We start from the raw sequence: 24973 nt of genomic DNA, 5'->3' as shown, positions 1-24973 counted from the left end.
CTAGGTTTGGAGAAAAGGCTTCTAAGCTGGCTGGTCTCTGGAGCACCAGCGCCCCCTGCTGGCCGCGAGCCCGCATCACTCGCAGCGACGCAGAACCCGTCCTTGAGGCTGCCAGTGCAGAAGAGGCTCCAGACTCACCTTCTCCCTCCACGTCCCCCAAACCCAGCTAACAGGGGCCCCCGGGCTCGCCCACTGTCCACACCCGGCCATCCTGAAGGCCCCAAGGCAGCACCCACACGAGTGCGTCAGGGACGGGTGGCCGTTGGCACCGACCTAGCTCCTTCCCGTGTTCTGCTCATACGGCCCCACGCAGAAAGCTCTGTCAGTTATGATCCCATTTCACAGATGCGTAAACTGGAGCCCAGAGGGGACGCACAGGTCGCTCAGTGCCACAAAGCTGCCTCTTAAACCCAGGGCTAACTGGTGCCAGGCTTTGCCCGGGTGCACCATGCGTGACCCCGGCCAGCCCCAGGGAGACCCGGGGCTTGTCACAGGGTCACACACACGTACAAAGTGAGTGGGTGGTCATATGGCCCCAGGGAGGGGGGCCCAGGGTCACTGCCATCAGAATTCTCCCGGAGAAGGTGGAAATCTGGATTTCTATGTGCATTCTCTGATTTGGAAAAGTGGGTGACTAATTCACACTCGTCCAAAAAACCGTGAATGGCCGACGAAACGTGACGGAGCCAGGATACGACCTCTGATGCGTGCACAGTGACAGAAACAGCAGCCCCCACCCCCAGGCAGGCCCTGAGAGGTGAGCCTGTCACCTCCACCTGGCAGGAAAAGGGAGGCTCGAGGTTAAAGGACGTCTCCGGAGTCACACGGCGGGAAGGGGCACGTCAGGGGGCACGTCAGGGACTCCCTCCTCGGTGCTCTCGGGCCCCCTGAAAACAGCCTTCCATGCCTCGGCTGGGCCCAGGGGAGAGGACTTGGGGGTGGCCCCCCCCCAACCACTAACAAGAACGACACAAAAGGCTAACACTTCTGGACTTCTATGGAGCTGGCTATGTACAAAGCATGTTCTAAACACTTGATCCGCATTAATTTGATTCTTATTTAATCAGCAGCATGCACTGTCATACGTACTCTTAGGCTTGCTCCCATATTACAGATAGTCAAGCTGAGGCCAGCGAGCCCTTCTCCAGAGTGGAGTGTGACGGGGGCCATTCCCAGCCGGGCTCATCCTCCTGCCCTGTCCCCTCTGCTGGTGGGGAGGGAGGCCACGGGTCCACGTTCCCAGCTGGCAGGGAGCAGTTTCTCACTAACCGCTGGGCACTGGGGGAGCCTGGTGGTCCTGGAGAACAAGATTATAGTTCCCAGAACACTTTCTCCCGGAACCGCCAAACAGCCCCAGGGCCCCACCCCTCCTCATGACTGTCCCCAGGAACAACAGGGACCCAGGTGATGTCCTTGCTGAAAGCTGTGCCTTAGCAACTTTCATTCTCATGCAAACCCACTTCACTGATGTGAAAACTGAGGCTCAGGGAGGTGAGGCCATGCCCCTGAGGTCACAGAGCCAGCGGGTGATAGAACGAGGGTTTGGCACCCGTGGTTTGGGTTCACCTAGACTCTCCACAGCCCCCCGAAATGAGCACGCAACCTGCTCCCAGGGACCCGAGCCCGCCCTGGGCATGCCCGTCCCCTCTCTTGCCCCTTGAGCGTCCCCACCCCCAGTGAAGGGGGCACTCCCCCAGCTCTCATTTGCCCTCTTCTTGTGCTTCCCGGAAGGTGGAGGGACCCAGTTACCACCAGGGCTCTCGGGATCCGAGTCCAGGGCTCCCAGCGGCCTCTGGATGCCACCCGTGTGAGGTCACGACCCAGGGGACACTCCTGTGCAGCGTCCCAAGGTCCTGAGCAGCCAAAAGCTCTCATGACCTTGGAAGAAGGCACACACTGCCTACTGACAGCAGGCGACCTGAAACCACACTTTTTATGCTTTTTAGTGCTGTGGCGTTGGCATGGCCACCTTTTTAATGTTAACGTTTTCTTTGAGTGCCCCCCCTCTCCGGCCCGCACTGCCTGGACAGCAAAAAAGCTCCCATGAAAGACTGACTCTAACTCCCAGAAGCAAATCGGCATCAAAGGAATGGAAATAATGGCATCTGTAAATGATGTTTCTTTGAAGTTTGTAGCACAGGCACTTTCCGGGGTGGGGGGAAGGCTTAAATCTGTTCGGAGACACTGAGGCACCAGTTCGGCTGCACATATTGGGCACCTCCAGCGGCCCTTTGCTCATTTGACTTTGATGACGCCCCCCACCCCGGGGCACAGAGGCGCCGTCTTGCCCGGGAAATGTCCGAGATGATGGCCTCGAGTGCGAGGCCTGCCCGTGGATAACGGGGGAAAAGACTGCACGATGACAGTTGCCACCAAGAAAGTGACACGAGGCTGCGGGGCAGAGTGAAGGCGAGGGGGGTCCCTCGACACGCAAGGGCCACCTGCCGGCAGCCTGGGCACACCCCCCTGCACCCCCTCCCTTTGGAGCCCCCCCTTCCTGAGCCCCAAGAGTTCAGAGGCTCCCCAGACCCCTGGTTCTCAGCACCCCAACCTTCTGTCAGACGCCAAGTGCTGGGGACCCCCCGGGGCGGCCCGGAAGTCCGGGAGAAGCACCCAGCCCAGCAGCCTGGCTGCAGGACCCAGGGGCCTCTCCGGGCAGCGCGCCGGGCTGACCACGCCTCTTTCCTGCCCAGAGCAGCATCACGTGGACCAGCGACGGCGGGCGGCTGGGACGGAGGGTGCCAGGCACCTGGAGATGGTCATGGCCCGCAGGGGCGGAGGAGGAACCCGGCGGCGGCCCAAAGAGCTTCTTAGTGGGGCCTGCCGGCCCCCCTGCCCAGCCGCGCCCCTGTCTCCCGCCCCCAGGCCACTCACCTGACCCGCAGGCGTTGCAGGGAACCCGGGGAGCCTGACCTGGCTAGCGCCTGGAGGGGCCGGGGTCACAGAGCCACCGGGGAGCGGGCTGCCTTTGCCCCGTGGGGACCCGACCGAGCAGGCTGTGCGAGTCAGGGAGGCGAGGGTATTTCACGGGCTGGAAGGAGGCGGGCGGGCGGGGCGGGGCCAGGAAAATCACTTTCATAAGCGTGAGTCAGCAGGGGCCCCTGGATGAATGAACTTGCACTAGACCCAGGACCGGCCTTAAAGGGCCCCCACCGGCCGGGGTTGGGGTGGGGGTGGGGGTGGGGGTGGCCAGGCTGGCCCCCACCCCTGGGGCTCAGTCAGTAAACGGAGGCCCCAAGGGACCCCCAACCGAGCCAGCCTGGCCTTTTCTCTTAGGGAGGGAAGACAGCCTTCCCAAAATTGGAGGTGGCCCTTGTGTTGGGAGTGGAGAAAGCCACACACCCTGCTTGCACTTGGTGCCCACCCCCCCCTCGGCTGTTCTCCACTCCGCCTCACCCGACTCAGTGACCAACCTCCTGACATCAGCCTGCCCAGGGTGAGACCCCGGGCTCTGCCACTTCCTGGGCGAGCAGCCTCAGCTTCCTCATCCCAGAAACGGGGCTGGCTAACAGGCTTTCCCCCCTGGGCTGGGCGTGGTATGTAAGCGATGTCACCCTTGGCTCCCTAGTTCAAGTCCCCCTTTCTTCCTTATTCTTTCTCCGCACGCCTCGCGTTTTGCTGACCCTTACTATTATTTCATCGTCTGTCTCCCCAGACCGGGAGGTGGGTCCTGCGTGGGCCGGGGAGTGTTTCCGTGTCTGCTTTATCCCGAATCTAGAATGCTGCTCTGCACACAGTAGGTGCTCAAGAAGGAAGGAGGGAGGGAGGGAGGGAGGGTTGGGACAGTATTTGGCCCACAGACCTCAGTGCACATTAGCTGTGGTTTTCATTATTGACGTGAATGTCGCCCCCTCATACTTTCCTGGCGGGGGGGGGGGGGGGGGTGGGGGGCCTGTGGCAGGCAAGGGGGAACTCGCCTTGCGTGCAAAATTTAAGGGTGCACTGAGAACACTCAGTGATGAATAAAATAGTATTTTAGTGCAAGGTTTTTTGGAAAATCAAACCTAGGGGCGCCTGGCTGGTCCAGTCGGAGGAGCGTGCGACTCTTGATCTTGGGGTCGTGAGTTCGAGACCCACATTGTGTGTGAAGGTTACTTTAAAAAAATAAATAAACCTAAAAAATCAAAAAAACAATGCCAGAAGTGAAGGATACACAAAAGATTACAATTTCAAAACCAAACAGGATCTGTAACCGTGCCGAGCCATATTGGAGCCTGAGCAAAAAGAGAAATCAGAATACTGATGCTGTTCTTCATTTAAAACCTTGCGATGTTTCTTCATCTTGGATTTTTGGCGTTACTCTTGATTTTTAAAAACACTGCAGGAACACAAGACCCGTGGGTCTTGATCATGGAATGCGTTGGTGCCCCTTATAGTTCGTGCCCGAGGTGATGTCTCTCTCCTGGTCCTGGTGGCCACAGGGGCTGGGGCTGGGGTTCGCACAGCACAGGGTATGCACAGGGAGGTGAGGTGGGGGGACGAGGAGGAAGGGGACCAGGTCAGATTGTGAGGCTCTACCGGGGACAGAGTGTGGTATCCCACCAACGAAAGACAACCTCTGAGGATACAGAGTCCCACTGAGACCGGCAGGGACAGACGGACCGACAGAAGCCACGGAGTGGGGGGAGGAGAGGATGGGGGAGAGGGAGAGAGGCGAGCTGGCACGGGGAGGGCTGGAGGCTGGGGGTGGGTGGAGGGTTTCGGGGGCAGCGCGAAGAGCAGGCTGAGAAGGGAGACCCTGGGTTCAGGGAGGAGATTAGGGGTCATGAGCTGGGAAGGCGGCCCCACAAGGCTACGCCTGAGGGGAGCCCCGGCCTCCGGCCTGCGCTCTCCTCCTTGGGGGCTCTTGGGTATGTGCCCTGTGCCCGGGACCCCACTCTCAGAAGGGCCCTGGGCTTGCTTTAAAGCTCTGCTGTCGCCACTTTAAAATCCTTATTAGGGGGGCCTGGGTGGCTCAGTCGGTTGAGCATCCGACTTCAGCTCGGGTGATGATCTCGTGGTTCATGGGTTCGAGCCCCGCTGACAGCTCAGAGCCTGGAGCCTGCTTCACGGATTCTGTCTCCCTCTCTCTCTGCCCCTCCCTGGCTCGTACTCGGTCTCTCTCTCTCTCTCTCAAAAATAAATAAAACATGAAAAAGTAATAATAAAAAATAAAGTCCTTGTGAATTTTTGAATGAGGGGTCCCTCATTCTCCCAATTTGCACTGGGCCCCACAGATCACATGATGGGCCAGACTGGGCTGCACCGAGTATGGCCTGCTGGGTGCTGGCTTGGGCGCAGCCCCCCGGGCTGGGTAATTTCTGCTCAGGCACTGCCCCCCTGGAGCCTCGCTTTGCCCACGGGCAAATGGCACCCACAGTCCCGGGCCCCTGAGCAGCAGTGCTCCGCGGGGTCCTATATGACAGGGTACATAGCGGGGGGGGCGGGGTGTCAGCGGGAAACCCACTGCTCTGGGCTGCGGCTCCCTGGGTGGCTTCTAGCCCCTTGTAGGTGTGCTGTGTGACCTTGGCTGTGGCCTCCCTCTCTGGGCCGTGGCTGTTTCCAACGGCTGTGGCCGTTCCAGCCGTGGCCTTGTTTCCAACGCTCCCCGACACTCTGAACGGGCACCGTCCACGCACCAGGAGCCCAGGGACAGCCTGGGGAGTGCGGCTTCCACAGACATACCTCTGCTGCAGGCTGTATCTTTGCCCGGCCGCCTCGTCGTCTCCACCTCCCCATCCCAGGGATCTGGTCGGGAACTTCCAGTGTGTTTGGATGTGTAAACTGAGGCAGAGAGAGACACCCCGGGTCAGAGGTTCCCACTTGGAGCGTCTCAGCCCACGTGGGGTGAGGATGAGGTTCAGGGTCCAGAAAGGAAAGCCCGGGAAGGAGGTGGGTGGCCGGGTCCCCCATCTCTGGGCCTGGCCTGTCCTTCCTCCTGACCTGCCTCGTGGCCCCCGCTAGCCCTGATCCCTTTTCCGAATTTTGAAAATCTGCTGATACAGAGAATTGTGGGCGAGATGTGGACTTTCTTCCCCGTCGCCTGTTTATCTGCCAGGAGATTGTGGGAAATAGAATGTGTTGACTTGCTTCCAAAAAGCTTGGCCAAGACATAGACAGATAAATGTCACGGGCGACAAAGGGACGGTGGTTGGGGACCATGGAGAGGGAAGGCAGGTCTGTGGAGGTTCACTTTGGGTGACTGGCTCTCTTGGGACTCCACTGGGTGCCCCGACCCCTCCACACCTGCCCCGTCCCCTTCAGCATCTGGAATATGAGGGCCTGGATCCAGATGTGTTGAAACGAAGGTTGCAAGACGTCGCAAACACAAATACAGGCCCTCAGGCAACCGGACTGCAGATAAGATACAAGCTTTTAGTGTAAATACATTCCATGCAATATTTAGGATGCACTTAGACGAAACAATTTTTTTTTCATTGTTTATCTGAAATTCAGTTAATTTCAGCCTCTATTTTATTTGGCAAATCTAGCCGTAAGCATGAAGTACACTAAGTTTTGGATAGTACAATAAAAAAAAAAAAAAAAAAAGGAAGGGAAAATGTCTCAATCGTTTTTATATGGATTACACGGTAAAATGAGAATATTTTAGACATCTTGGGTTAAATAAGACAAAGCATTAAAATAGTGTTCACCTGTTTCTTTTTACGTGACTGGTGCGGCATCTGGAAAATGCATGCCTGTGGCCCTTTTTAGGCTTTTACTGGACATTGGCACCTGCTGCCGGCTGGTCATGCAAACCGGGACATGCCTGGATTTAGCAGCGAGAGTCCCGCCGTGTTCCAGGAACGCCCTCAGTCCTTGAGAAATCACACCCATCGGGCGTCCGCAGCGCAGCGAGCAGCCGGACAGGGAGGCGTGGGAGAGAGGCGTTTCCCTTCCGAGCCTCAGTTCTCCCATCTGGGCACCGGCCGTGCAAGGTGGTGACAGCAGAGGGAGGGGCCCAGCAGGAGGAAGGAGCTCCCGCCCCCCGGGCCTCCCCCAGGCTCCCTGCAGCTGCTTGGGTGCTGGGGAACCAGTGGAAGTGAGGACAGGCTGGCTTCGGGGCGCTCCCCTGGGGGTCCGGACACTGGAAGGATCCCCTGTCAAAACCGCCATTTCTCTCTCCCCACAAAGTCCTAGGACTGTTCCCAGGGGCTGCTTCTGGCCCTTCCCCCTCCCTTTTCCCCGCGGTGGCTCCCAGAGCACTGCCACTGGCCAGGCACCTCCGGGCGTGGACAGAAAGTGCTTTACACGCAGCTGAGGCTCAGAGAGGCCAGTCTTGAGCCTGAGGGCACACAGCATGAGCGACAGAACAGGGGCTTGCGCCAGGGGCTGGGTCTGCAGAGTCTGGACCCTTCCGGGGAAAAGGAAGACCATGAACTAAGGGAGGGACAAAGTCTCCTTCCTGCCTGGAGCACAGAGGCATGGCCCGGGGACTCTCCCGAAGGGCCCACCTGCCACCACAGTCACCCTCTCTCTGAGGTGCCCACACTGTAAGGCGTTTCGGGGACGGATGCATGTCACCAGTACGCGAGTCCAGTGAGAAAAGTCTGCTTTTCCCATGCGACAGGCGAGGAAGCTGAGGCCCAGGGAATGTTAAGATGCGACCCCCAGTCACGGCGCGCGGTTAGAGTGGGACTGTGACCGGTTCCTTCCAGCTGCCCTGGCACAACGGGACCAGGCTCTTCCGGCACATGACAGTACAGCTAATATTTGCCTTCCCCACTCACAGAGCTTTGCCACCACCTTATCTCACTGACTCCCCACAACCAGGGGGTGGGCAAATATTTTCAACAACAAGTTTAGTTTACAGATGAAGAAACCCAGGGGGGACTTGCCCAAGGCCACTGTTTCCAACGGGGTGGCAGAGGGGACCCGGAATGAAATCTGGCTGTCTGGTGGCAGGGCCACGCAGGCTGCCCCAGGACAGCGGTGGGAGCTGCCAGCGGGGGTTCACGACCCGGGGAATCACCACAGATGCCTGGGGAGATGAGGTCAAAGCTGCGGTGGGGGGGGGGGGGGGCTGGGCCCTCTTCCCACCCACGGAGAGAGCTGGGGGGGCGGTCAGGAACCACAGGCGGAGTGTGGGGTTGGCCCCCAGAGGAGAGTCTGATGGGGGGGCTCAGCCCCAGCCTGCGGCCACACTCTCTGCCTCCCGATTCCCCCTCCTGAAAAGCCAGGGGGAAAGTTACGGCAGGAGAGTGAATGTACCTGCCCTACAGTCAGGGTGGACAGGGGGTTCTGCCCAGGAGTGAGACAAATGGGGACTCTGACCCCATCACTTTCAGCTGGGTGACTTTGGGCAGGTGACTTAACCCCTCTGAGCTTCCACGTCTTGCACGTGAGAGGCCGATGGCAGAGCAGAAACTGTAGAGCCCCGCTGCGCATGGGACTCGCCCGGCGAGAACCTAAAGCTATACTAACGCCCAGGCCTCGGTCCCAGAGATTCTGACCTCGCTGGGCTGGGGTGCAGCTGGCTCCGGAGAGTCCCCGTGTGCAGCGGGGCCGGGAGCCTCTGCCCTGGCAGCTGCAGGGGACTGAGCAGAAAGCCCCTGGCCCCTGGCCCCGGGGGAGGAGCCCCTCCCACCTTGGCGGCCGGTCCTTTGTCAACCACATTCCGCACGCAGCTGCGGGGAGAATCATGAGGCCTAAAAGAGGAATCGGCTTCAGAGGAGCCAGACCACCAGGACTGCTGGTGACCCCGGTGGGGGTCTTGCCGGAGTCCCAAAGAACCACCGACTCCACCAGTGGATGCACCGCTACGTCCCCTTACTCATTTACCGCACGCAACTCACGTTCCCCGACTCGGTTCTAGGCCACCGCCCAGGCATCTGCACCGCCACACCGTGAGCCCGGAATTCCGGGGACCCCCCCCTGCGGGAAACAGCTACGATAAGCCAGGAGACCCCCTCCCCCCACGTCCCCCCGCAAAGGCGCCGATATTAACAGCAAAGGCTGTGAGCGACTCCCGCGCCCACTGCTGACCGTGGGTCTGCGCGTGGTGGTGGCGAAGGCCCAGACAGACATACTCCACAGCTTTTGAAAAGCGCAGGTCGGGAGCCAAAGACACGGGGGGGCCTGGGGGCAGGAACCGGAACACATTGGGGAGAAAAGAGGAAGCTGGGCCCACAGCGGAGGCCAAGGAGTCTCAGCTGGATTTTTGAATTCGAATTCCCATTACCTTTGCATAACAGACAACAACAGTCATCCTAAGTGGAGACAATTTTTGAGCCGAGGGCCTTCTGTGTTTTGTTCACAGATGAATTGCAGGCGTCCAGCACGGGGCCTGGGACACAGTGCTAGCTCAGTAAACAGTGACTGAATGAATTAATGAGTCTCGTTGCTTCCAGACTTTCCAGATAGCCTCTGGAAACACTGCCGAACGTGAATAAAGCCCTCTTTATGTCATAGGCGCATGGACGGGTGTGCCCGACGTATATTTCAGTCTTAGGTGACCACTGGGAATTGGCCGAGGTTGAAGACAGAGCCCTGTGGCACGCCAGTAGAGGTCCTTCCTTCCTCCAGGAGACATGGCTCCCCCATGGGCAGAGGGGAGCACACAGTGTCTGTGGAGTCAGAGACCATGGGTTGTGCATCAGCTCCGATGTGTCTTTGGGTTCGTTACTTCACTTCTCCGAGGAAACCTACAGTTTCCTCATCTGTAGTACAGAGGTGATAATCCCTGTCCCCCAGGTAGCTCGTGGGTCCTCAGCGAGGCTGTGGGTCCTCAGGGAGAGGCGGACACCCCTCCCCTCTGTGTATCACCATGCGGACGCTCCAGCCACCCAGCCCAGAGCCCCACTCCCCCCAAATGTCCTTGAGGCCAGTGGTTCTGGAAATGTGGTCCCCGGACCAGCAGCAGCAGCACCTCGGAGCTTATCAGAAACGTAGAGGCTCAGGCCCCCACCCTGGCCCCACAACCTGCACTTTCACGAGGCTTCTGGGTGATTCCCTCCAGGTTTTGATGCGCTGCTGAAGGAGAGGACGAGAAATTCCATCAAAGGCTCTGCCTACGCCTGCACAGTCCTTTGACTTGACTGCCCTGGATGAGCCCACGCTAGGCCCTTGGGGGTGCAGTGCCTCTCTCCCTACAGGCTCGTAAATCGTAAGTAACCTGCAGTCTAGGGCTGGAGGTTTAGCTGGCGCCTCGTCTGTCGGAAAACTGGGGCCCCACCTCCTGGTCCCTGCCCTTGAGGGTCCTGCCATCGACCTGCAAGCCCCAGGCCCCTTGGCATGCTGAGAGGTAGGCTTGCAGCGGAAGGAAGCCCCCCAGACTCCGGGCTGCCAGGGCCGTCGGACCAGCCCTTCCAACAAGCTTCCGGGCCCTTCCCGAGTGGCCCAGGTTTATTGTCCTGGACCCAGAGGCCAAAAGCGGAGCTGGCGCTCCTGAGCTGTTTTGTCTCTGGCGTCTGTGGCTTTTGCCCCTTGGCCCCGGGGAGCGGGGGGTGGGGTGGGGGCGGGCATCACTCGCTTTGTTTCATTTGGCCCACGTGCTACTAAAAAAAGCCTTGTTTGCCACCGTTATCAGGTTTTATGGGGCCTTGCCTTCTCGGGCAGGTGGGGTCAGGGCCTCCGGGATTTAACTTAGTGTCATGTGATCGGACCTTTCCCAGCGACAGGACAGGACAGGAGAACAGCTCCAAGAGCATTTTGCACGTTTCTCTGCAGAACAGCACTGGTGCCCAGCACGGAAGTCCTACGACGACGGCCTCGGGGCTCCAGGGCCCAAGTGGGAGCCCCGTCCTTTCCCGCTGAGGCCCCACAGGCCCGCAGAGTCTCTTGCAAGCTCACAAACTGCAAATGAGAGGCGGCATTCCCCTGCTGGACCACCTCCAGGGGCTCCCACTGCCCTCAGGCCTCAGATGCAGGCAGGACCCTGCAGGAGCTGACCGGAAGGGCCTCCTCGCCCTCCTTCCAGGCGCCCAGGGAGCCCTGCTCTGCCCGCCATGCCCCTGCCCCTGCCTTGCTTTCCCGTGGTTCTGGGCAAGCCTCTCCGCGCTAGGTCTCCACTCCCGCTGCTCGGACTCAGCGGGGCCACTGGGGCTTGCGTTTCGTAGACGTGTGCTCTGTTAACCATCGGAGCCCCCCCCAGCCACGAACCAGACGAGGCAAAAGGCGACAAACGCTTCCGTGCCCAAGGGCCCAGGGTCGGAGGGGAGAAACGAGAAGGGGCTTTGGAGGGCATTCGAGGGTGGGGGCGATGAGTGTCACGGCAGCCGCTCTGGAGAGGTCGCATGTCAGCTGAGGCGTGCTTGGCCACTCAGAGAACCGGGGTGGGGCGGTCTGGGGGCGCAGGACACACGTGCTCCCAGGAGAGGCCCCAGGGTGGGAGGCGGTTGCCTTGTTTGAGGACGGGAGGGTGAGGGGGCCCCTGAGGGGCTGGGAGACAAGCTCGGCTGCAGCAGGGAGCCGCTGGAGGTCCTGAGCAGAGTGGGGGCTGTCCAGTGAGAGCCGAAGCTGCCTTGGACCAAGGTACCGGCCGTGTGGGTGCAGAACGGATGGGATCTCCACCCATTTTGGAGCCAGCGTCAGCGGGACTTGGTGACAGACCGACACTGGAGGTGAGCCTCTTGCCTGGCTCAGCGTGAACCACTCACCCCTCCGAGAGCAGGGCCCTGGTGTGTGCACCTGCCGGTCCCTGTGGTGTGGATATTCCCACCAAGGTGGACTCAGGCTACCCGGTCCCCCCCCACCCCGACTTCCCGGGGGTGAGCAGGGGCAGGGAGGCGTCAAGAACGTTTCCCTGATGGGGGCCACGTGTGGGACGGTGGCAGGCGGGGCATTCGCTTCGGGGAGAAGCCGAAGAAGAGGGGAGACAGGGGTGGGGGTGGCCACGTACGGTCTTGCGGCCTGAGGTGCCTGTGGACCTCTCCAGCTGGGCACAGAAGGCCGATGCGCGGGGCCCGAGGGGTCTCGGCTTGGGTGTGAAGCACGGCCGCTGCTGGCAAAGAGACGACGTCAGAAGTCTGGGGATCGGGGGGATGTCACGGAGGGAGGGCGGAGGCCAGGACAGAGCCATAGCCGTCCCCTTAGCACAGCCTGCTCGGGTGCTTGCGCCCCCACGACCCCGTGAGGGTGGCGCCCTCTCTGCGGCGGAGCCCAGGGGCGCTTAGAGGGCGCATCTTCATGGGGCCGGGGACTGCCCCCCTCTGGCTGCGACTCTGGAGCTCCCGGGGCCTCGGGCAGACCCCGTGAAGATCTTGCAAAGCAGCTGACGAGCCCTCTTGCCGTGGGGCCCAGGGCCGGGGCTGGGGGGCCCGGAGCAGGAGTGGCGCCCCGGGGGGAGGGCCGAAGGTGGGGCCAAACGGGATGAAAGCTAGGACGTCGTCCCTCCCAACCGGACGCCAGGCAGGTGCTCGGCATTTCCCACCACCCTCCGAGGCAGGAGCTCTCAGCGGCCACATTCAAACCGAGGGATGGGACGGGGAGGGGTGGCCCCCTCGTGGCGGCCTCCCTTCCACGTCGTCGCCCAGTTCCTTCCATAGGGCCTGCGCGAGCGGTTTCCGTTTGGAGGAAAGGAGACCTACTTAGTCTCCTTCGATACCACCCTGAGCTGGAACCAAACGGAACCTTGGCTGGCTCCTGGCTGCTGGTCGCGATCACCGCCACCGTCTCCAGCAGCAGGAGGACAGCAGGATGGTCCCTTGCCTGCACACCTGCGGCACGCGGGCCCCGGGACGAGCGGCCGGGACAGAGGTGCCTCTCTGACTAGACAGGGGCCCCGCCTTGTTCGCGGGGCCGCATCCGGCAGGACCTGACAGGCCCCAGGCCCCTTGCACTGACTTCTCCCCAGCGCGCCGGGCAGCCTGCCACCCGACCCCCTATGCTGCCTGCCCTCTGCTGCGCAGGGGCGGTGCCGGCGGCGGGCGCAGCCGGGTCTGGGCGGGGCACTGGAGGCCCTGCATGTTTGGTGCTGTGGAGACGCAGCCCGGCTGTCTGGGCTTGAAGAGATCTGCTGACACGAGCAGAGACCCGCCGCTCCTCCCCCCTCCCCCCACCAGCCTGACCTTGGGACAGTTCCTGCACTCGAGGTGATGGAATCCACGGCATGGAGACTAAATGTCATCAGGCTGGGCCTGGCTCGACTCCCCTCACGAGTCCGTGCAAGGATGGGCTTGTGCACCTCTCTCTGGCACTCGAGGACTGCACTCCCGAGTCTAGACTTTCCTCTGCTCCTGTGGCCTCCTCGCTCTGAGACCTCTGTGGCTCACCGAGGGCCTAGACGTTTCCTTCGCCCGAGTGCTCCGGGACAGAGTCCCGGGCACGAGGATGTCTGTGCTCAGAGGCAGCTGTCCCAGGAGCCCGGCACCCCATCTCCCAGGTGGAGCAGCTCGGGCCAGCGAGGGGAAGCGGTTCCTCCGGGGTCACACAGCAGGAACGTGCCTTGGAATTCGGCCAAGACCCCTGAAAAGGTCTGTGACCTCTAGGGAGGGAGCTCAGAGCCCCCCTGCCCTTCAGGGACTCAGCAGGAATTTCTTGCTGGGCGCTGTGCTGAGAAGCAGGCATACGATGGGGGAGAAAGACACAGACCTTCCCTCAAGGAGATGATGACCCGGTGGGGAGGTTAAGTCCATAGGCGTGCTCTCACAGACTGACCTGTTGGGCAGCGTGAGGAAAAGCTGCCCAAGACAGACAACTGGGCTGGGAAGCGGGCGGGGGTATAAGAACTGACTAGGGACAAAAGTCTTGCAGGTGAGGCCAAGAGCAGGTGCAAAGGCCCTGAGGTTGGAAGGAGAGTTTTGAGAAACTGAAAGGGTGGTGTGCCTGAGTGTGGGGGTGGGGGTGGGGTGGGGGAGGCTCACAGGAGCCGGATCGTGCAGGCTTGGTGGCCATGGAGGGATTTTGGTCTTTTCCCCAAGAGCAAAGGGGAGACCCCGGAGGAGGGTGACGGGATCAGGCCTGCAGTGTGAAAAGGTGGTGGGGAGGATGAGGGCAAGCATGGGTCAGGTGCTGTGGCAGCCGTCCCAGGAAAGAATCAAGGCTTTGGCCACTTCCTGTTCCCAGAAAGAAGCTCCATCTGGGACCAGCCGGATTCCAGGATGCTGTGCGTGCGTGTGTGTGTGTGTGTGTGTGTGCGCGTGTGTTGTGGGGTGTGAGGGGCAGATAAGAAAGGTCAAAGTGTGGATGGGTGGGGCTTGCCATGGGGAGAAAGGTCACAGGGCATGTGGGTGTGGTCCTCTCCATCAACCCCTTTCCTGACTTTTGTCCCCATGCATTTGTGTTGCCTACTCTGGATCTGGACACCAATGGAATCTCACGGAATGTTGTCTCTCGTGTCTGGATCTTTTGCTCAACTTCGTGGCCCTGGGATTCACTCGCACGGATGTGTGGGTCAGTGGCTCCCGCTTTTTTATTGCCGAGCAGAGTCCCACTGTGTGCACACACCACAGCTGGTTTATCCATTTCCTGGGCATTTGGCTATTTCCAGCTTTTTGCTGTGACCGTTCCCACGCGAGCCTTTGTGTGGACATCTGCTTTCGTTTATCCGGAGCAGAGCGGAACCACTGGGTCACAGGGAGGGCGAGAGAAAGCACACGGCTTTCTCTCTGCAGCTGCGCCCGGCTGGCCCCCACCGGCCCCAACACCCCTTGGAGACCAGCCTCTGCCCTTAGGGGAAAAGCCTGGCACCGCGGGGGCCCTTCCGTCTTCCCAGCTGAGATTCTGGCCTTCTCCCACCTTGACCCTCACGCTGCTGCCAGACCGAAGGCTCACGGTTCCCTGAACACACGTCACTTCTGTCCTCCTGGACGAACTGTCCTTTCTGCCCGGAGCACACGTCCCTCCAGTGCCCTCCTGGGGACAGCCTCCCGGTGCTGTCACATCTCACTGGAGCATCTTGGCGACCCACTGACGTTCCCCAGGCCCTGACCAGCGTCTTTGGCCCACATTCCCCTCGTTCCCGGAGGCCACTTGTGCTCGGGCTCTCCTGAGGACCCCGAGCTTGCCGTGGGGGGGGGGGGGGATGCCGTGTGGCCGGGCCACGGACGGTGACTTTTTCTCCAAGCTCACACACAGGAGGCCTGGGGAACCGTGCAACAGATGAGTCGGTGAGGCCGAGTCTGGGTGGACACACCCAGGTGTAACCCCCTTTGGGCAAAGCACACACGGCTTAAGTGTGCACCTCGATGAACGTTTGCACACGTGTATGCCCGTGTGACCGCCGCCCAAGTCAAGACGGGGAACACGCCCCGCTCTCCGTCTGAGTTCTGTCCCCAAAGATTAGCGCTGCCTGTCCTTGAACTTGCTCTAAAAGGTGTCACACAGAATGTTCTCTCTCGTCTCTGCCTTCCTTTGCTTGTTCCAGACGTCGCCTTGGAGAGGCAGATCCCAGGAGCCTGAATCCCTTGGCCTCAATGGCCAGCGTCTCCGTCCCCGTGTCATTGTTTTCCTCTCTCCGCCGACATCTGTCTTTCCACTTGTCGCTTCTGTCCTCAGCCCGGGTGGACTTTGCCAGCAAGGCTTCTTCCTCCAGGACAATGCCCTGGCCTCACCCCCGGAGGGGTCCTGAGCACTCTGTGCCGACCTTCCGGTTTCCTGGGCCTCGGGGGGGGGGGTCCCCTCTCTGCAGACAATGTAAACTCTGACCCACGGGTGTCTCCTTGGTCCACCTGGCCACACACCTGGCTTGGTGTGATAAAACAGCGAGACCCTCTTATTTGTGGGGGAGCAGCATTATGGATCAGCCCACCCCGGTCGGTGCGTTCTCAGGATCAGCGCCCAGGAGCTCAGGACGCTCTCAGGCCCCGCACCAGACTCACTGTCTAGGAAAACTGTTTTCTTTTGTTTTTCCTAAATGTTTGTTTATTTATCCTGGCAGGGGAGGGACAGAGAGAGAGACAGAGAGAGAGAGAGAGAGGGAGAGAAAGAATCCTAAGCAGGCTCCTGGCTGTCAGCACAGAGCTGGACGTGGGGCTCGATCCCACAAACCATGAGCTCATGACCTGAGCTGAAATCAAGAGCCAGACACTCAACCGACTGAGCCCCCGAGCACCCCCAGAACAACTGTTTTCTTTCCTTTACTTTCAACCCCCCGGTACTTCTGACATCAGTCGTGTGGGTGTTTCCCACACCGATCGGTTCTCACACACCAGACGGGTGTCCCACAGTTCAATTCGTTCCGATGCTAGCTGGAGCCCGCACAGACCTCACAGATTACCGGCTCAGTCCCACAGATGCCCTGAGGGCACACACCAATCGTGAGGGGTGGGTCCCCGGTCCCCCACACTCTGTCTGACTTGGCTCCGATCGGAGGTTCCCACGACCCCCTCCCCAGGTTCACTAATTGCTAGAGTGGCTCACAGAACCCAGGAAGACCGTTTCCTTACGATCACTGATTTATTACAAAGGCGGTGAACGGCCAGATTGAGAGATGCACAGGGTGACGTCTGGGAGGGTCCCGAGCACAGGAGCCTCTGTCCCTGTGGAGCTGGGTGTGTCCTTCCTGGCACAAGGACGTGTTCACAACGCATACATGAAGGGCTTTTATGGACGCTTGGTCACACAGGCAGGATGGACCAAGAACCCAGCCTCCAGCCCCTCTCCCTTACCAGGAGGATGAGGGGTGGGGCCGAATCGTGGTCTTTTTGGCAACCAGCCCTATCCTGAAGCTGTCCTGGAGCCACCCAGGGTCACCTCATTGGAACAAAGGATGTCCCCATCCCCCAGGAAAGATCTCACCAGAGCGTCTGCATCGGAACTGAGGTTAAAGATCGACTATTAGAATCAAGGATGCTCCGAGCACGTTTATCAGTCAGAAAACCACAAAGGTTTGAGGCGCTCTGGCCAGGAGCCTGGGGTGAAGACCAAATTACGTATTTCTTATGATATCGCAACGCCACCTCCGGTGGATCAGAACATCGGGCGGGGGGCCGGGCAGTCTGTGTTCCCGCAAGCCCTCCAGGGACCGTGGCACAGCTTCGGCCTGCAGACCACTCACCCTTGGCATGTGAGGATGCTGGCGACGCATCAGGCAGAATAGGAACATCACTTTCTTAGAGTAAGAAGATGCTATCGTTATCCTAAGGAATATGAAAGGGTTTGGCTACTCGGGTCTGACGTCCTCTGATACGTAATCTGAGCACTGGCCGGAGCCTCTCCAATGGAAGGGCCAGTTCCCAGCTGGCTGCCCGGGTCAGCGCTGAGGAGGCTTGAGACCCCGCACAGATGTCCACCCCACACGGAAGGGGACGGGGGTCACTAAGTGTCTTCTGTCACCCTGACAGCAGAGGCCTGGCACGCCAACTGTGGTCCATCGGTTTCTCCCGCACCTGTTCCCTACCTGCTCCGTCTCAGTCTGAGCCCCGGGAGCCTGGTGCCCTGACCAGCTGGCTTCCGGCTGGGTTCCATCAGCGGAAGTCAGGGGCAGGAGGGCAGAGGACAGAGCAGCCGGCACGGTGAAGTGCTTGGCATGGGCTCAGCCGCCAGTCTGGGGGCAGGGGAGGAGGGCGGGGGCTCAGCCGCCAGCCTGGGGACGGGGGGCACTGTGGGGAGCCCTAATCTGCAGTGTTGGCCACTTTCCGTGGTGTAAATGCTCCCATCGGAGTCAATTTCAAGCTAGCGACGTGCCCACCCTGCACCCGCGCACGGAGTTGGGAAGAGGCCCGAGGGAGCGTGTCACCGCACAGATCCGCGGGCGTAGACGACCTCGTGGCCACAGCTGGCAGCAAACTACAGCCAAGTCATCAAGAAGCGAGGAGTTCTGAGGATGGGTTTTCTTAGTTTTGAAGAAGATTCATTAATTGTAAGTTTATAGAATTTACTTTTTAACAATGGGTGTGTTTACCAACTGGCTCACGAAATTCCCGGGATATTGAACAATCGGCCAATCAGCTCTTGCAAGTGGCTATGAGCCAGTCTGGGCACCACTGGCCGGGTGACAGTCTGGAGAAGCCTCTGCGGCCCCGCTTCAGCCCTCTCATGCCCCTCCCCGGTCCGGCCCCATTCAGGGCCAGGGACACTCTTTCCCCTTGACCCTTCACCCCCGGGGACAGAACTGGCTTCCTGCTTTGCCATATCCCCACGGCACCCTGATGCCTCTTACTCCCTTCCTGCCTCCCCTAAAGGGCGTCCTGGGGGTGGGAGACAACAGAGCAGGTGCCCACCCCTGCTCGAACCCCAGCCCACCTCCCTCTCTTTTACTTATCAACCTTCTGCATAAAAGGTCACCGGAAGAAACGATCCCGAGCCGAGAAACCAGAAACCCCCGGGGGCACGGCGGGCTCTCCTCAGACAGAAGGGCACTCTGTAAAAGTGGCCGTATCCCCCAGGCACCGCGGGTGGGTGTAGCAGCTGGAACGCCCCCCTGGGAGGCAATGTGGCCACGTCTGTCACGACAACCATGCACATGGCCGTGGACCCGCCGATCCCTTGTGAGGTATTTGTCTTAGGGGCAGACTTGTACCCATCCAAAATGATGTGTGTCCGAAGTCATGCATTACAGCTTTGTTGAGAAGGGCTGAAAACGGGACGCAGCCCAAGTACCGATCATTAAGAGACTCGTTAAATGGGTTCTGGCACCTTCTTCCAATGGAGTATTTTGCAGCCGCTCTTTGTGGAATGACATGAAAGGTGCCCTCAGGAGGTGGCAGAGCGGAGGCGGGAGGGAGAAGAGTGGGGGCAGGGGAAGGACACAGGAGGCCCACGCAGTGGCTCTCCCCCGGGTGGGGACCGGTGGACTGACTGTTCCCTCCAAGCCCGTTTGCACTTTCTGAGAATCGTACTGTTCCCACGCACTATGCCTGGTCAATACACAGACCCAACTTGAACAGAAGCAAAGAAATGCTTGTGGAGTTTCACGGACGCCCCCTCACCGCCTGGGACCCCAGAACTCAAGCTGGCCAGGGCAGAGGCGCCCCTCCAGGACCTCTGCGTGACTCCGTGGGGGCAGTGAACCCGTGGCCCCAGGAAGGACCCTGCGGTGGGGACTTCTCCCTGGTCCCAGGCTTTTGTGCCCACCCCCCTCATCCCCACTCTGCTCAGCTCAGTGCCCACCTGAGAAAGAGAGCGCGGGGAACTGGGGGTGTGGGGGGGGCGTGCCCAGCCACACCGAGGGCTTGTACGCCCGTCTACAGGAAGCCTGATTTCAGGGGGGGGTTTGCCTTCCCCTGTGACTCATCCGATGACCTACGTAAGGGGTGGCTTTAGAGCAGCAGCATTTCTCACGCTCACTGACCACACACCCTTTCTTGGTGGACCATTTTGCACAACTGGTGTTCCCTGGAGCGCTCTTCGGGAACCACGGGTTAGACGTCTACCTGAGTAACTACCTAAAGGCCTGGACACCAGGGATTCAGTGAGTCAAGTACACTGCCCGGGGCACCAGCACCTCCATCCCCCAACCTGGTCACCCACTGCAATCGCCGAGGCTCCAGAGACGCCGACTGAGTTGATTGATAAGGGGGTGTGGCCCGGGCACTGGGAGCTTAAAAACTGGCCCCGGTGCTCCCCATGTGCAGCCGGAGTTGAGAAAACAAGTGTTCCAGAGCTGGGGTCGGTGGCAGGAGCAAGAGGACGGTCCTTCTGTGCTGCGATCTGGGGTCACATCAACAGGGGCATCGTCCATCGAACCTGGGGAGAGGGACGGTCCTGCCTGATTGGGCCGTGATCAACGGTATTTGGTTCTGAGCCCCACATCTTACCAGAAGCAGCTGACAACGGGAAAATGCCTGGAAGAGAGGAATCCGTATGGTGAGAAGGTTCAAGATTGGGTCTTAAGGGGCTCACCCTAGTCCTGCTCTTTCTGGAGAGTTCCTGTCACAGACACAGAGGTGACAGGTGCTCCATGGGGCCGTGGACACAGGCGCAGGGCTCCACATCTGCCCTTAGCTCTTTCGAGTTAGGGCTTGTCTTCGAAGCCACTCTGGTCTCTACCGCCCCGCGAGGCACCTGCTCCAGGAGAGATCCCTGAGACGGGTGCAGATGTTGCGGGGGGAGAGGCTGAGAGGGTGGCAGGGGCCGATTCTCTCAACCTGACCAGTGAGTCCCCAGGGTCATGTGGGGGGACCGGCTAACCTGAGGCACAGCTCAAGGAGTTCATGCATACTTGAGAGGTGGGAGAGAGGTGAGGGGTCAGGATGACCCTGCAGGCGGAGGCTGGTGGCGGGGCTCTGTCCCCCGGGTGAGGGCACACGGACGGCCTTGCTCTCTGTGCTCGCTGTTGTATTCCCTGCCCGGGGCGGCTTGGCTGAACGGATGGGGTATCAGGAGCAATAAGAGATCTGGGTTTGGTGGGGGGAGGTGAGTGGTTAGGAAATGTGTCTGAAGAAGTGACATTTCCCCTGCGACCAGAAGGGCAGAGAGCCAGCCACGAGGAAAGCGCTGTAGGTAGAGAACAGCACGGGCAAAGGCCCTGGGGCTGGCTGGCTTGGTGTGTGTGTGAGGCCAGCCCCCGGACCGGGGGTACTGGACTCTGGGGGCGGGGCCCGGGGGATGTTGGACAGGCGGGCAGAGGCTGGCCACACGGGCCAGTATGGTGAGGAACGCGCCTCAGGGGCTGCCTCCCAACGGCGTGACCTGGGGCGAGCGGCTTAAGGGCTCTGGGCCTCAGTTTCCTCACGGGCAAAGTGGGTTTAACAATAGCGACGACCGCACAGGACCCGGAACGGCACCAAATACGGAGAACGGAGCCTGGCTTGTGGTAAGCTCTGCAGAAATCCTCGCCACCCCACTCCCCCTCCTCCCCCTCCTCCTCCTTAATGGAGGAGCCCAGGAGACAGAGCCGGGCCCAGAAACCAGGTCAACCGGCTCGGGGTTCTGCGTCTTCCCCATTCCGACTGCTTCCTCCCACCTCTCCCTGCACACACACCCCGATCTGGAAGAGTCTGCCCCTGGCAGAGGTCCAGGGCTTCTGGATCCTGTCCAGGCCCCTGATTGGGAGCTTCTGTGTCTCTACCGCTGTGACTGCATCCCTGGAAAGAGGATCTGGCGGGCCTGCCCACCGTGGCAGGCTGTGCGTGCCCCGGCAGGCCTGCCGCCTCCTGCCTCAGTGGGAAGGAGCTGGAGCGTCCTCCTGCGTGGTCCTCGGGCTCTGGCAGGGACCGTGAGGGGCAGGCGGCGACTGGCGGAGGGAGGGGGCAGGGAGGCTCCGAGGCCGGACCTCTCCCCGGAATCGCCCTCCCTCCCCTCTGGCTGCACCGAGTCAACCCGGACTCCTCTTTCGTTCGCACCCAAGCTATCGGCAAACCCCATCAACGCTCCCTGCAGGCACATCTGGAATATGGCCGCCTCGCGGCTCCCCCGTGGCCACCACGTCTCTGCCCCGGGCTGCCGCACGGCCTGCCCGCTGAACGGGGCACCTTACACCGGTCCTGCTCTGACCACGGCCCATCGTCCACACAGCTGCTGTGATAACCGCTCCACACACAGCCAGACGCTGTCCCTAGCCTCGGGTGACTTCCTCCCACCAGGGCTCTGCACCAGTCCTGTCTGACCCGCCCGCCCGCCTCTCTGCCCTTCCGGGCTCCTCGCTGCCTCTGGCACACTCTCTCCGCAGGGTCTCCGCATTTGCTATTCCCTGGGCCTAGGATGCCCTTCCCTCAGACGTCCATGTGACTCGCTCCCTCAGTTCATTCAGGTCTCTGCTCAAGTGTCTTCTCAGTGAGACCAGAACGGCCTGTGTAAGAGAGAAACTCCCACCCTCCTTATCCAGCTGGTTCCACCTGGCCCTCCCCACCCGCCCTGCCACTATATGTCCCACACGCTGACCTACTTGTTCGTTTGTTTGTCTGGATCCCCACCCTGGGATGCAAGCTCCCAGAGGGCGGGTGTTTTGTCCCGTTCCTGGCGGATCTCGAGCCTAGTCCAGGGCCTGGCACACAGCAGGGGCTCAGTAAGCATCGGGACATAAACTGGGCCCCTGGGCGCTCCTTAAGCAAGAGACCACCAGGACGGCACTCCCCTGGGCTCCTTCCTCCGGGGCTGACCTTTCTGTCCCTGGAGACACGGCATCAGAGGGGTCAGGTCCTACCAGGCGTCTTCAAGCCCCTGGCTCCCGGAGAGCCCCCCCCCCCCCCCCCGGCCGCCCCTTCCCGGTGGGGGCCAAGGAGGACATTAGCATTGGAGCCAGGAGGCTGGAGCTGGCTGCTTTCTGGCCGCAGAGCTGGGGTAGGGCACATTCCATTCATTCAGCCAGCGTGAGGCCGGTGCCGTGTGTGGGCCAGGGCCAAGAGCACGGGCAACGTGATCATGCTGCCGGTTCCCGGCCAGGCTCGGAGATCAGAGGGGACGGCGAGCCAGCAAAAGGCAAACTAAAGCAGAGGACGCGGGAGGGGGGTGGGCACAGGGACCTCGAATCCTGAGCAGGCGGGGTCTTTCGGCAGCGTAGAAGGCGAGGCCGAAGGCATCAGCCAAAGGAAGCTGGGCGAGAGGGAGACTGCCTGCAGGGGCGGGCCGAGCAGGCAGGACCCGGAGGGGCTCAGGTCGCACTGAGCAGATAGGGGAGTCTGGGGGGGCGGCGGGGGGAGGGGGGGGAGCAGGGGGCTCCCAGGGCAGGGACAGGCCCCTGTGGGGATTTCGGGACGGAGGAGGCTTGAAGGGGCCAGACTAGAGGCTGCAGTGACGTCAGAGCACGTCCTTGGTAGTGTCGGCAGGAAGGGCGATGTCCAAGAGCAGGGCAGCGTGAAAGCAGAGCCTGGGCCTGGGGTTTCTCAGCTGTGACCGAGGGGTCGGCCTGGGTGTGCTCCACGGGACTGGACTTTCTGCGGCAGGTGCCTGGGTGTCTCTGTGCCATCCTTCCTCCCCCATCTACTGGCAAGTGCTCAGGGAGCACCCGGCCCGAGGTCAAGAGGGCAAGCTTATCCACGTGAGCAGTGACAATACAAGGCCCCGCAGCTTCTCCGAGGTGGGGTTCAGACGGAGACGGGAGCAGGGGGCTGAAGGGTGGCTCCCCAAAAGATACACTCACGTCCTAAGCCCAGGAACCTGGGCGTGTGACCGTGTTTGGGAAAAGGATCTCTGCAGATATAACCAATTAAGGATCTTGGGTTTAGATCACGACCGATTTAGCACGGGCCCTAAACCCAACGCCAAGTGTCCCTATGAGAGACAAGCGGATTTGACAGATACGGGGAAGCCTGCAGCCCCCAAGGCTGGGACCGGCAGGAGGATCCTCCCCCAGACCCTCTGGAGAGCTTGGTCCTGCTCACACCTCCGGAACGGGGAGAGGACAGGTTTGTCGCTATAAGCCCCCTGCTTGTGGCTCTGTGCCCCCACGGCCGTGGACGTCGCACAGCAGGGACCACGGGAGCATTAACGTCAGACCGAAAGACGATTGGGTCCAGGACCACCTTTCTCCTCCCAAGCCTCAGGTTCCCCGCCGGCTATACACCTGCTCCCAGTCCAGAGCGCGGGGTGGGGGGCGGGCGGGCAGGGAAAGTGGCTCTGGGGGTGGTGGCAGTCAGCGCCTGAGCCCTCTGGGAGCACATGCTCAGCTTCCCGTCCACCCCAGATGGAGTTGCCAGAGGCCAGGGACCAAGGGAGCACGTGTAGCATGGCCCACGGCCGCAGCCTCGAAGCCCCCAGAGCTCTGCCGTCAGCCTTGGAGGCCGTCTAAAATGGGAACACAGATCTCATAGGAGCCACATTCTCCCAGCCACGGGCGAGGGACCCCAGCGTGCGTGAACACGGAGGCACGCTGCTCCCCAGAAGGGTGGGTGGGAGAACACCCAAGGCCTGGGATGGGAAGGGGGGCACCGCTTATAGACCACTCACCCCACTCCGCACTTCACCTGTATCACATCACAAGGTTCCCCGGCTTCCTCACCGGGGAGTTGCAATCAGGACTTTACAGACGGGGGAGCAGCGGCTGGGGGCCCAGGGCTCAGGGGAGCAGAGGCCAAGAGCTGGGGTAGAGCAGGGCTGGAGCGACCAGCACAGACGAGGGCTAACTGAGGCCTGGATGCCGCACAGCCCAGCGTGGGGACTCTGGTCTGGGTCTCGGCGAGGGGAGCTGGGGCTCCGCGTTTTCAAAGCTGATGCTCATGGGCGGCAAGGAGTGACCTACCCCCGTGGCCTTCTCTCCCTGGCCCCGGCATGGCAGGTGGAGGGGGGCTGCTGAGGGCCTCTCGTTGAGGGCGTGGTACTGGGAGCCAGGAGGGGTCGGAGCCCCGAGGAGAGCCCCGGTGCTCAGCCGTGACGGGGCCGGACCGCAGAGGTCGATGCCCCGTTTCGAGCGTCTTGTGCACGGACGCGCAGGGATGTGCCGGGGCCTCCCACGGAGGAGCTCCACACACCCCCCACGGCTCCGTGTGGGACGGAGCCGAGTGAGCCCATTTTACTGCCGGGGAAACCGAGGCGTGGGAGTCGCAGTGCTTTCCCGAGACCACACGAAAGCAGGTGCTGGAGCTCGCCCAGGCTGACCCTACAGCCCACATACTCTCTCTAGGACTGGAGGTCAAGGGGGCCTAGCTACCCCCTGTCTGGAGCCCGCTCCTCCTCTCTGGCCGGGCCAGGCTCCACCCCAGACCCCACGGCAGCCCTGGAGAAGTCCCTGCCCGTCCCCGCCGCTGGCCCCCTCCTTACTTGGTGGCAAACAGGCTGGGTGCTGCAGGGTGACAGGTGACCAGTGCTGTCGGGGAGGAGCGGGTACAGGGGAGATGGTTTTCCTCCGGGCTCCCCCCGCCCCAACCCTGGCTTGGATGGAGCCACAGGAGAGTGAGGGACAAGAGGCCAGGCTGGCCTGTTTGTTGCATCACAAAGTCCTGCTCTGGGCTGGTCCCGGGGGGGTGAGTCGGGGGAAGCCTCAGAGGGGTGCTCTCCCAGGGACCTGGCCCGGCCCAGCTACTCTCTCTGTAGCAACTCCACCAGAGTGTCCACAGCTTCCATGGGGGCACCATGAGAATGGGCACATCTTGCCAAGGTGAGCCCCAGGCGAGAGGCCCGGCAGCTGCAGGCTTCAGAGCCCGGGTCCGGGGGGGGGGGCAGGCACCGCCGTGGTCAGCCCAGCAACATGACCTGTGCACCTGCTCCGCGTGGCCTGGAGCCAAGGTCTGAACCTCTG

At 61.1% G+C, this 24973-nt stretch overlaps 1 protein-coding gene across 4 annotated transcripts in view; it reads right to left on the bottom strand.

The window, feature by feature from the left end:
- OSGIN1 (oxidative stress induced growth inhibitor 1) overlaps positions 1-24626 on the bottom strand; it is a 32006-nt gene extending 7380 nt beyond the window's left edge. The window contains exons 1-2 of one of the 4 annotated variants that reach the window (XM_040443223.1): positions 24496-24626; positions 5665-5763 (exon numbers count right to left, since the gene is read on the bottom strand). The gene's annotated coding sequence lies outside the window, so the exon portion shown is untranslated. Of the gene's footprint in view, positions 1-2874; positions 3034-5664; positions 5764-19616; positions 19638-24495 lie in introns of those variants that run through there. The other 3 variants (XM_040443220.1, XM_040443221.1, XM_040443219.1) reach the window with 3 other exon arrangements.
- Positions 24627-24973: the final 347 nt, after the last annotated feature.

The sequence above is a fragment of the Herpailurus yagouaroundi genome, unplaced genomic scaffold (genome assembly GCF_014898765.1).
Source record: "Herpailurus yagouaroundi ecotype Mexico unplaced genomic scaffold, PumYag 190, whole genome shotgun sequence".
NCBI classification, from domain to species: Eukaryota; Metazoa; Chordata; class Mammalia; order Carnivora; family Felidae; genus Herpailurus; species Herpailurus yagouaroundi.
Note: the sequence above shows the minus strand (reverse complement) of the source record. Positions and strands in the feature narration are given on the sequence as shown.